Genomic DNA, 11,958 nt, shown 5'->3' with positions numbered 1-11,958 from the left:
GTCTGTTTCCATTCCTTTTCCGTAAGTTAGTCCCCCAGGTCCTCCACACATGGCTCCCTAACTGCTGTCGCCTGGGCCTGTCCGACCCTAGTGCATCCAGGAAACTATATTTCTCCCCCCAGCACATATTTTATAGTAACTGCAACGTCTCAGAGCCAGGACAGCACCTTCAGGAATGCCCTTCAGTTCTCTCTCACCGTTTGCATGATTTTAGCATATTGGAGATATTGTCTGAGTTCTAGGGAGAAGGTCTCCTCGGCTTCTTGATATATGAGAAATTGCTCTCCCGGTTACAATTATGCCAGACTTCTACAACATTCATCCTGCTATTGAGTGAAAGACGTGGCAAAGCCTATGTCCTTGAAGTGCTTCAACGGCTAGATGTCCAGGTCCTCAGAAAAGTGCGGTCATCTTAGTATTTTTAGTTAGAATCCACTCCCAGACGTGGGCTGTGTGCCCACTGGGTAAAGGAACTCGTCCTCCAGTCGTGCCCCCGCATCAGCAACTCCACCAGGTGCATGCCCTTGTGTGTCCTTTTCAGCAATTACTTTTCATTATTGTCGGGGTCTGCCAGCCATGTTACTGCATATTAGATACGAGCAGCTTAATAATATAACTCTATGTCTGGTAATCCGAGCCCTTCCTCTTCCCGATTCAGTTTTAATGTGTCCAGGGTCACCCACGGCCTCCTACCTACCAACACAAGTGTTATACATATAAGTTATATGTGTTATGCCAAGCCCTTTCTTTGTGTCCCCGTTCCCCTACCCTTCTAGAATTCCCCTCGTGGATTCTAGTGTTGTTCCTGCGCAAGATTCTGCTTGTGTCAGTTACTCGACTGGTCAGCTGTGACGTGTTCCTTACGCTGCTGGCTCTCAATAAAGTCGACATTTCTTACCACATAGAAGTGTCTGGAGTTGCTTTCTTCACAACAACAAGCTTTGCCAGCAGGCTGTTCAAGCACTTAAACGTGTCCCGGGACACCTGCATAGGGCGTTTTGTAGCACATATAGAGCTCTGGGGAGAAATATAATCTTGGTGATTACCACCCTCCCCATGAAAGACGGGTAAACCGGTCCAAAACCTTATAGCCCGCTGGAGCCCCTTCATCATCCTCCCAACATTACAGGCTCCTCGGGCCTTGCCACCACTCTTATAGCCACAGAGCTAAGAGCTTTAAAGGCGACGCAGGCTTGTAACCTATGAAGCAATGTACAGGTGAGACATGATCAACATTTCCTGGAGTTTGGGATTAGTCTGGCTGCTGCTTGTAGTACTGCGTTTGAGAGGGCTAGTAAAGTTACCGGAACGTTACAGAGAAGAGTAATCCCAGCTTTCAGACTGTGTATGGCCAGAGCTTGAACAACTTGATGTATGTCATCTTTGGGTATGACGTCATTGGTGCCAGATCTCTCAGGGAAGGTTGGAGGTTTTTCCAGACACCCACAAAGCAAGACTGTAGACTGTCCGTGATTTCTCGGTGTGGGTTGAGAGGGAGATGCCCCTGGTTTCTGTCTGAGATTAGTAAGCCCCTGATTGCTTGTGAGGTGAGAGTGAGCACCTTGTGTTTGTGGAAGTTAGTTATTTGTCTCTTATTTCTCTGTTGGAGGTATTTTCATTGCCTGATCCTCACTGTTCATCTCAGTAATTAACACACAGAGACATAATCTTAATGAAATATTGTTTTATTTCATCACATACAATTGTGTTGAGGTGATTAATACCACTGTTGCCACTGAAACCAAAGCTGAACATAACAGCACACAGTCTCTCCCAAAGCAAGTACTGTTAAAAAAGTTTTGAAGTCAACATATCACATGTCTAGAGGCAGGATGATAAACTTAGGGCAGTAACTAAGGTCCTGAACCCACTCCTACTGAATAGGGGAAGCATCAGAGGGGCCTGAACTCTCCCCTGATGGAAGCGGGAGCGTCAGAACGGCCTGAACTCTCCCCTGATGGAAGCGGGAGCGTCAGAAGGGCCTGAACTCTCCCCTGATGGCAGCGGGAGCGTCAGAGGGGCCTGAACTCTCCCCTGATGGCAGCGGGAGCGTCAGAGGGGCCTGAACTCTCCCCTGATGGAAGCGGGAGCGTCAGGAGGGCCTGAACTCTCCCCTGATGGCAGCGGGAGCGTCAGAGGGGCCTGAACTCTCCCCTGATGGCAGCGGGAGCGTCAGAGGGGCCTGAATTCTCCCCTGATGGAAGCGGGAGCGTCAGGAGGGCCTGACCTCTTTCCTCGTGATGCTGATGTGTGCTGGTGAGTGGTGGAACATGCAGAAGCACTTAGGATTGTTTTGGCGACTGAATTAAATTGGTAGGATTAGAAGAGCCAGATCTCTCTCGTTGTGCTCGTAACAGAAGAGAATCAGATGAACAGAAACTTTATCTGAATTTGGTGAACGGGGAAAATACAACAGGTCTGAGCTTTTTCATAGTGCTGGTGAAAGGGAGCGCATAAAGAGGGGTTGAAGTAGAGTGCATTAGAAGAACACGGATTCTACCCTCCTGTTGGATAATATGGTGAACATCAGGAGGATGCAGTTCAAGGGAAAGAGATGCACTCCGCGTACTCCATATTGTAATCCTTTCTTTGTCGTTGTGCTAGTGATGGCGTGCCAGACCTGCTTCGCGCTTCGTCTCTTTGCGCTGTGGCTTAATATCTTCACTATTAGAATCAAGTGTCAGATTCCATCAGGCTGCTGTGCAGCCTGATGGAATCTGACACTTGATTCTAATAGTGAAGAACATCAGGAGGACACAGACTCGGTCATGGTGATGTTGAAAAGTAGAGCATACCGAAGCTTGCGTCTAGTGCTGGCAAAATAAGAGGCAGGCAGAAGAACTTGAATTCAGTAGTCCATGCTGGGATGAGTGTAGGAGCACGCAGAAGGACCCGATCTTGCTAATCCTGATTAGATAAGAGGAGAAGCATGAAGAACGCCCTGGATTCAATCCTCATACTTGATTTGAGGAGACGTGTGAGAAAAATTAGGAGATTGCTGCTTTAAAGATACATCAGTCACACAGTATTCTTATCAAATGTGTTGTTGGTTCCTAGGGGAGACAAAGAATGGAACAGCTGAGATAAAGCAAATGGCTTCTCACGTGGCGATGAATCATTACATCTTCATCACACAGAGACAACATTAGAAACAGACGGTTGTATGTGATTATATCGAGGTCAATAATATCGACCTACAAAAAAATGACATTGCTAAGATAAGTATAAATGTACTATTCTTAGTTCCACATCTTCTTACCTTGATGGCGTAGTGGTAGTTGATGCAATTCATTCTTATGCAATTTATTGCATGCTCTATAGTGATACCCACTGAAAATGACTGACAGCACACACATGGAGCAATGAGACTAACATCACTAACAGGGACCAAACATCTTCTGTCTGTGATTACACTCATAGATTACCCATCACTTTTTGTATACTTTAATACACTTGTAGATTAGCCACGGAGTCTAATTAGAAACTGACTGACATAACACACAAGTACCAATCATTCCCCACCTTTGGTGACAATTGGGGACTAGTCACCGCACTGGATGATATCATCATCACGGCCAATCAGAAAGTAAGTGACATCACACACACAGAGACAAATCATTGACTGTCTGTGATCACACAGAAGGACCAATCATCCCTTGGCTGAAGTCATCTCACATGCAAACCATTAATTCTCTGTATGATGTTGCAGACAGGGGCCAGCCATTCCCTATCTCAATCTGTGCTAATTCAATTCTGAGTGTTTGAGTTCCTTAGTGCTTGGACAATGTGACAAGATACTCAGGCCACACCAAGCTCAGTGTAGGTAGGGGTTGCACAATCAAGTATCTTAGTATCCCACTCCAAGTTCACTTTAGGGAAGTTTACACGGCTATCTGGAAAACCCAAACGAAAGAGTAACTTTGGAACAAAGTTTGACTGTCTGTTTTACTGTCTAATCTGAAAAATGTATACATTTATAAAGAAACAACAATATTTGTGTATGTTTTTAATGATATTAGAGTTAAACAATATTTTTTTTCAATAGTTTTGTAATTGCCTTTATAAGGAAGGCAAACAATAATTTTGTCAACAATATTTTTGACACGTTAATTTTGTTACACGAGATTGTTGATTCCAGTATTATGTCATTGATCCCTCTACTCTACATGGGAATCTGTTTTCACTCTGGGGAGAAGCGCAAAAACAACAATATAAGATATCAGAGAGAACCTTCTCTCCTACCTTTACTGTATGCAACCTGAAATCCTAATCTTACCCAAATTATTAACTGCTTACAATACTGTGGATCACAAAATACTTCTGGAGTAACTGGAAAAGTGGGCCAGAACCTCTGGGATGGCAGTCCAGTGATGGAGAATCTCTGGTGCGGCAATCCAGTGGTGCCACTCTTTTCTGCTTCTTCACAGACAACAAATCTATATCGGCTCCTGAGTGTCTTGGAAACATATCACAACCTGGGTCCTTAGGGATCTCTATTGCGTTGTTTTATGCTGCCTACATATGACCACTGGCCTGAGTTATTTCACAAAGCATTCTACAAATCTGTGTAGACAATGTCCCTCTCCATAGCCATCCAAAAAGTAAAATGCAACAACATCACTTCCTGCATGTCAAGTATTCCAACCAATTAATAAGATCTATCTCTGTCTAAATGGTACTTAGTCCTAAACCTCTGAGTCTCAGATCCCTCATGTGACAGTCTCCCATTCAAGAGCCCAGAGGAATTTATAACCACCTGGTCCGAAGTTAAAAAGTAAAAACAACCTTGGAGCATGGTTAGACACGAACATTTGTTGGAGCAATTTAACCCAGTGTTGATTAAAAACACCAATTCTTACTTTATGTTGCTGAGGAGGGCTTTCCCCCAGTAGTAACTGTTAAACCGCACTGAATTGAAAAGGTCTTTGGTTCTCTTAAAATGTGATTACAGTTACACTGCACAATCAAGTACCCCAAAAATGAGACTTTGAAACTACAAAGTCTGCAAAACTAATTAAATCTGCTCATATAACTCAGGTTTTTGAAGCCCTGCATTGTCTCCCGGTTGCCTAGAGAATAACGTTCAAACTTCTGTGCTCTGTTTTGAACTCCCAGGACAGTTCATGATCCAAACTAAATTCAAACCTTATTTGCTAACTATACATGTAGCTGAAGCCTAAAATGGAATTATGCAAACATGCACACACAAATCAGATCATCCCACAGGCCGGGCGATTTGGGTTGTTGAGAGCTCAACCTTGGAACACCATGTGCCCAGATCTGAGAAATCAATAAAACATTGCAATCAATGTTCATGATCAAACTTTAGATGAGCTTCCTCTAATTAGAGGTCTTTCCATCTCACTTGGCCCTGCTGAGTGCAGCTCAACCCCATGAAGGTTACATCTGAAAACTGGTGTTTCCCTCATACCAGCTGCCCCCTGCGACAGTTTTCCTGTCCAGCTTGCCTGCAGCCTGCTACCCTCTGCTGCCTGACTACCTGCTGCCCTCTGTGCCTTCTCTGTTCGTTTCTTGCTCTGTTTTGCCTTTTCTGCCTTCTGTTTTGCCTTGTCTGCTCATTTTTCTGCCCTCTGTTTTGTGTTTTCTGCTAATTTTTTTGTCCTGTTCTGCCTTTCTCTGCTTGTTTTTCTGCCCTCTGTTTTGCGCTCTTCTGCTCTGTTTATGCTTTCCTGCTCGTTTTTTTTTTGCCCTCTGTTTTGCCTTTTCTGCTCTTTTTTCTGCCCTCCATTTTGCCCTTTCTGCTAATTTTTCTGCCCTCTATTTTGTCCTAATCTGCTCTGATTTGCCGTTTCTGCTAATTTTTCTACCCTCTGTTTTGCTTGTTTTCGGTTCTGTTTTGCCTTTTCTGCTTGCTTGCTTTTTTGCCCTCTGTTTTGCCCTTTCTGCTCGCTCGCTTTTCTGCCCTGTGTTTTGCCTTTTCTGCTTGTTTCTTCCCTTTTCCCGCCGTTTCCTCAAGACCTGGCTTTTTGATGGAGACCTCGAACCCCAGCACCCAGATTCCCCCCGGTGTGACAGTGCTGCGCTCTACAAATGCTGATTGACTGAAAACTGTGCATGAGACCCAGATCCTCTTTGAAAGTGGATTGGTTTACTCATGAAGTGTTTTTAACAGATGCACCTGTGCTATAATGTGACTTCCTGTCAAACTGCAGTGCACTTCAAAACAAATAACTAAATAAATAAGTCATGTGGTAGCCAATACCAGTAAAGTGAAATCGGCAAAGTCGCCCAGCATAAATCAATATCATTACCATACTTTGTGAAAGATATTGTTCAAGTCTATGTGATCTTTCCTGCACAGAAAGATATTGTTAGGAGCTCATCATTAGCCCTTTTTCCTGTATAAAGGAGATTATGCAGGAGAGGAAGTCTTTATTACTCCTGTCTGGAGCCGACCTGTCTCTTAATGGCTTTATCCTATTGGCTACTGAGGTGTCACTGAAAGGGTTTACAACTAAGTTAAGTTTGGTGTTAAATTATTGCTTTCAATGATAGTCTTTCAGTATGTCTTTCCAGTCTATGGCCATACCACTCTGAAAGCACATGATCTTGTCAGTATGTCGTCACTTCCTTTTTCACGCTGCAACACCTAGCATGCCCCTTGTGACCCCTGGCACTGCCTTTGCGACCCCTAGCGTCAACAGTGGCAGGAACAGTAGCAGCTCGACCTTATGGATGTCGGTTGGGGCTTCACTCACCTCTTTTTTTTGTAAATTTTGTATTATTTTAATAGTGAATGATATTACATTAATCGTTATTAGTTTAATAAAAAATGCAGTACACATAGCTGCAATATGACGTTCCCTGGCAGCTGAAGTAAGTTAAAAAAAAATGCATTTAAATGTATGTGTGTTGTGTCCGTGCTTGCAGTTTGGAGTGTGTTTATGTAAGAGAGAGTGTGTGTATGAGTGAATGTGTGTACATGTATAGGCAGAGTGTGTGTGTATGTGTATGTGTGAGTGAAAGTGAAGGTCAAGGGGCATGTGAAGTTACCTCCACTACCCCAGGCATTTTGGTGAATTGACGTCCGTGGTCACCATTACCCATGTGCGCAGAGCAGTTTCTGTCGGGGTCGTCCTCATGAGTTTACAGAAGTAATGCCAGGGAACAGCTCTGATGCTCTACAAGGAGGTGCACTGGTGAGACCCTGTGTGTATTGAGCCCTAATTGTTCTTTACGCATAAACTCTGTATAGTGCGGAAATCAGGATTAAAACAGCAGAGCAATAGGGTAGTCCAGCCTATGCCGCATGTCCCTCAAAATGATGTACGTGATCCTTCACAGACACAGGTTAAAGGGGAGAAAATCCCATTGTGATATTTTACTTGAGGACAACGCTAACATATACTGAGGCACTGAATCAAGGCCTGGCCTGGTCACCACCTGCATTGACATCAGACGGCATCATTTGGGTCACTTGAGCCCAATGATTCTCCAAAAAAGAACTTCCGGTTTGCAAATGGAAATGACGAGCTAAGGAAGGTGGCTTGGTTTCAAACGCTGTAATCTACCTCAGGTGTCTGAACAACCTAACACTCCACCCTCTCCCACAGCACACCAAACTGCACATAATATAAATCTTCAGGTCACCACAGATCTCGATCCACCCCGGGAAGGTATTCTAAACCATGGCTTTGTTCATACCTGTTTACCAACATGATCCCATGATGGAGATTTCATCACACTCTTCGCCATTCCTGATGATTGTGGAGGTGATCTGAGTTTCGTCTCACTGCCAACCATCTGCTTGTGACGATCCCCGGGGGTTGGTTTTCTGCCCATAACCTGCTTGTGAAGATGATCTGGAGTTGATCTTTCGGGCCCGTCACTTGCTCATGGAAGTGATCTGAGACTGGTCTCTCTGCCCCATCACATTCTTGTGAAGGTGATCTGTGACTGGTCTCTGTTCATCACCTACTTCTGGAGGTGATCTGGGGCTGGTCTCTCTGCCCTGTCACTTGCTTGAGGAAGTGATCTGGGGCTGGTCTCTCTGCCCTTGTGAAGGTAATCTAGGACTGGTCTCTCTGCCCATCACCTGCTTATTGAGGTGATCCAGTCTAGTAGAAACATGGATAATGACCAGGGCACCATGTTGAAGTTGGTTTCAATCTTTACTGAAAGAACGTAACAGACCCTATCGCTCCCTTCCTCCCTAAATCTAAAGCAGAGGTCTGTGTGGAGTACCACAGAGTGCATCCCTGTCCCCTATTCCGCTCAGTATATACATCCATCTTCTGTTGAACCTGAGGTACCACACTTCTCATTAACAGGTTAGATGAGCAAATCCCAGCTTCGGCATTGAAGCTGACAGACTCTATGGATGGAGTGTCTCTATAGATGAGTCATAACGTTCTGCAACTAAGTGTGAGCAAGACAAAGCTGCTTGTCATAGGAAAGAACACCGAACACTTGGACTCGTACCTATGGACCTGTTTGGAAGCAAGACGTACACCTGCCACTAGCCTTAAGCCCTTGGTGGGTATATTCAATTTGGTGGTATCGCCGATAATGCAAGTTAATTTTAGGGTGAGATCTTGTCATCGGTTGTTATGCGTGTTGCCTTTCTTACCAAAAACACACCTGCCTCTTCAGTGCCCTCATGCATTCACTCCGGATTGGATTATTGCAATAGCTTATGTATGCTACTTATTGATTGTACACTAATAGGTTCGGACATTTGCTGTGAGGATGGTTATTACTTTGCAGAACTTTGATTGTGTATCCGCCGCTCTCCGGTCGACATGTGTTAAGGTGGATATGTTTTAATGTGTTTAAAGCCCAGCTTCACATTCTGTTCGTATGATCAGTAGTTGATGGTTGGAATTTTTCTTATGTTGTTTACAAAGTTATTCTGGTATCGATTACTTCTATAGTTGGTGATTTACAAATATATAAATAATCAAGTTTAGCCAAAATGTCCCCTAACCTTTCACAATGTAGGCAGTGGTTGATACATAGAGCATATCGGACTTCTGAAAGATTGTGCAAAATAAATCTTATATCCTCTGACGCATATTGGAATTCTCTCCCACCAAACAGGGGCTTCTATCATAAGTTATGAGAAAAATTCAATCATACTTGGAAGAAATCTTGCACACTAACATACCACTGGATTTCTCCACGGCTATATTGGGTATCTTTGCAATGGACTCCTTGCCACCTTAAAACCTACCAGACATTCCTCTTGCAGTCATCCTCCTCTCTCCGGGTGTCAAATCGATATCGTTCAAATGGAAGAGGTCTGACTGTCTACCCATCACACTTTGTGGTCTTGGGTCTACTTCGCCCATATGGCAGACAGCATGATTTTTAATGATCATGAGGGAAATAAAACCTTTGCAGAGTAAGATCTATACTTGAAAAAACTCAGACCACCATGACCACCTTCAACAAAGTAATAATACGCATGCCATCAGTGCATCTGCTTATTCAGTGACACCTACCTACCCTCTGTAATTTTATCAAGACTTTTAATCTTACACAAAGTTGCCATATTCATTCAATTGTATTTACTTGTTTCGTCTATTAAATGGCTCAGGCTCTAGCCAATAGTATTAACCAAGTGTGATTTGATACCTACTGTTCCTTCTGCCTCTAAAAACGTTGTTGTTCGCTTGACTTTGATACAACCTCTGCAGGAGCACTGTAATGGTATCTCCGTACTACAACCCAGCATGCTGTTTATTTCTTTTTCTTTTTCTTAACTTAGATTTATTAGTTATTTACTACATTTCAGAACTCTCTTAATGCTTCCTTTCGATTACATTTATGCAAGTTAATTATCTATATGCTAACACTACTAATAATACCACTAGAACTTCATCATCACGATACTTAAGACCACATATTTGTGGACAACCTTTTAGTAACTCTTTACTAAATGTGTCAGTACCTTGTTTGCATGTCGCATGTCCTTTTTAGGTCTCGGGACCATCCGGTCGGCAGACCGGAAGTCCGGAGATTTAATGTCTTTGAGAAGAGGGGCTTGCACCCGCCCCTCTTCTCCCCTGTTCTCCATTGGCTGGCCTAGTAAATGCTGGCCAGCCATTGGAGAAGAGGTCCCGTCACTCCAATCATGCCCCGTCCTTTTCGGATCGGGGGGCGTGTTTTTTAAAGAAAGTCTCATTCTCTCCTCCAGCCAATGGCTGGAGGAGAGAAAAGACAAACACGCCCCCGAATCCGAAAAGGACGCTGTTTCTCCGAGGCATTTTTGCTCTGCCTCGGAGAAAGGCGGCGGTGTTCCTGGCGTCCTCTCCCCCTGCTGTATACAAAAAAACAATAATAGTAATGAAAGTAAACATATTTAGTTTGCATCGTGAAAACAGCAGCTCGACAGCTAAGTGCGCGTGGAATGTCCGCCTTTTACAAGACAAAGCAGGTCTGGGCTTCAGCAAGATCTAGTTGGCAGGCGGACAGTGCCAAGACACGATGACGTTATTAAATTAGTATTCCAAGCTTGTGACATAAATGATATTCGCTGGGTAGAAAAAATACACAGAAACAACATACAGACAGCACGTGACGGCACACGTAGGGTCCGCATTTCCTCTCTAGGATGTAAACGGGCGTCCACGTTAGGATCAGGCAAGCACAGCGGTAAAACAAAGCTGCGGCACGAAATGGAAAGGAAGGGGGAAGGAAATGTGTGGCAGCTGATGCGACGTATTGAGTCACATGCGCAGCATCAGACCTTGGATTTTAGGCGTCCAGTGCCTCGGTTACAGGGAGGGTGACTTCATTGAGCTACCAATGAGCTTCGTCGCTTTTCTCCGACCCTTCTTGTCTCCTGTTTCGCTGTGGATGATTAAAAAACAGAACCGTGGAGACAGAGCGGGAGAGGGACGGCTCTCCGGCTCAGAGATAAGGGGGAAGACAAAATGATCCAAGCCACACAAGCCCTGCCTCGTTCTATCTCTCCCCCCGTCTTTCCTATTTAACCCTCTCCTTTTCTCGACCCACCTCTTTCTGTGTGTTCTCTTTCTCGCCGCATCTATAGGCCGCTCTCGCCCTGTTTCCAAGCTTTTAGCTAGCTTTCTTTCCCTTCTATATATCTCTTCCGCTCATCTGGTTCCTTTTCTTTCTCATTCCTTATCTCATTCACTCTCCCTCTGCCTTCCAGTCACATTTACTTCCCCATCCCTCTGTCTCAATGTCTTTCCCACCACTGTGGTTGACAATTTATCTCTCTCGCCTCTGTGCCTGTTTTTTCTCTCTGCATACCCAGTCGCTCGTTTCCTAAACCTACCTACCTACCTACCTACCTATTAGCTATTTCGTGCTCTCTCTGCCTTGTCCTTTCTCTCCTCTCTCCTCTCTCTCTCCGAACCTTCGCTTCCCATGCGGCCCATTTGCTTCGTTCATTCTTTTTATCCTTCCATTTCACATAACCTCAGCTCTTCCCCCCCCCCTCACTCTGGAAGGTTGCCCAAAAATCAGGAAGTGGCCATATCGATTATGCACTGAATACTGTCTTGGGAAAACAGAACTCGTCGTCTCCTCCACGTATACTTCAAGGCAATCTTTATATAGACATACATACAGGTTTCTGTGTATTCAGGTGCATTGACATATAGCTATATAATGTATATGTAAATGCGTGCATATATACTGTATTTACAAAGGCTTCCTACACACATTCAAGAAAACACTGACGCGCCTGCAGCACGCGCATAATATGTGCCGATCTATCAATATTTAGCGTCTATAAACATTCACAAGTCGGTGGATCATTAGGCACCACTGCAAATCTCTCACAAAGGAACCTTTTATATATTTACAAATCTTTAAAAATTAAGCTTTGCATATTATTGTTGCTAACAAGCCCTCTAGGTGAAGTTTTCATCCTTCCTTGAAGGATTTCGCTGTTGTAAAGTAAAATGTAGTGGAAGTGCGAAATTAGCATACTTTGTTTTTGCATAATTTCAGGCAAAATATTCT

General features: G+C 44.1%; 1 protein-coding gene across 1 annotated transcript in view; it reads right to left on the bottom strand.

The window, feature by feature from the left end:
• Positions 1-1,669: 1,669 nt before the first annotated feature.
• LOC146809359 (uncharacterized) overlaps positions 1,670-11,958 on the bottom strand; it is a 133,803-nt gene continuing 123,514 nt past the window's right edge. Inside the window, exon 6 of the mRNA XM_085616158.1 lies at positions 1,670-3,053. The gene's annotated coding sequence lies outside the window, so the exon portion shown is untranslated. The remainder of the gene's footprint in view (positions 3,054-11,958) is intronic.

The sequence above is a fragment of the Triturus cristatus genome, chromosome 7, assembly GCF_964204655.1.
Source record: "Triturus cristatus chromosome 7, aTriCri1.1, whole genome shotgun sequence".
Taxonomy (NCBI): domain Eukaryota; kingdom Metazoa; phylum Chordata; class Amphibia; order Caudata; family Salamandridae; genus Triturus; species Triturus cristatus.
Note: the sequence above shows the minus strand (reverse complement) of the source record. Positions and strands in the feature narration are given on the sequence as shown.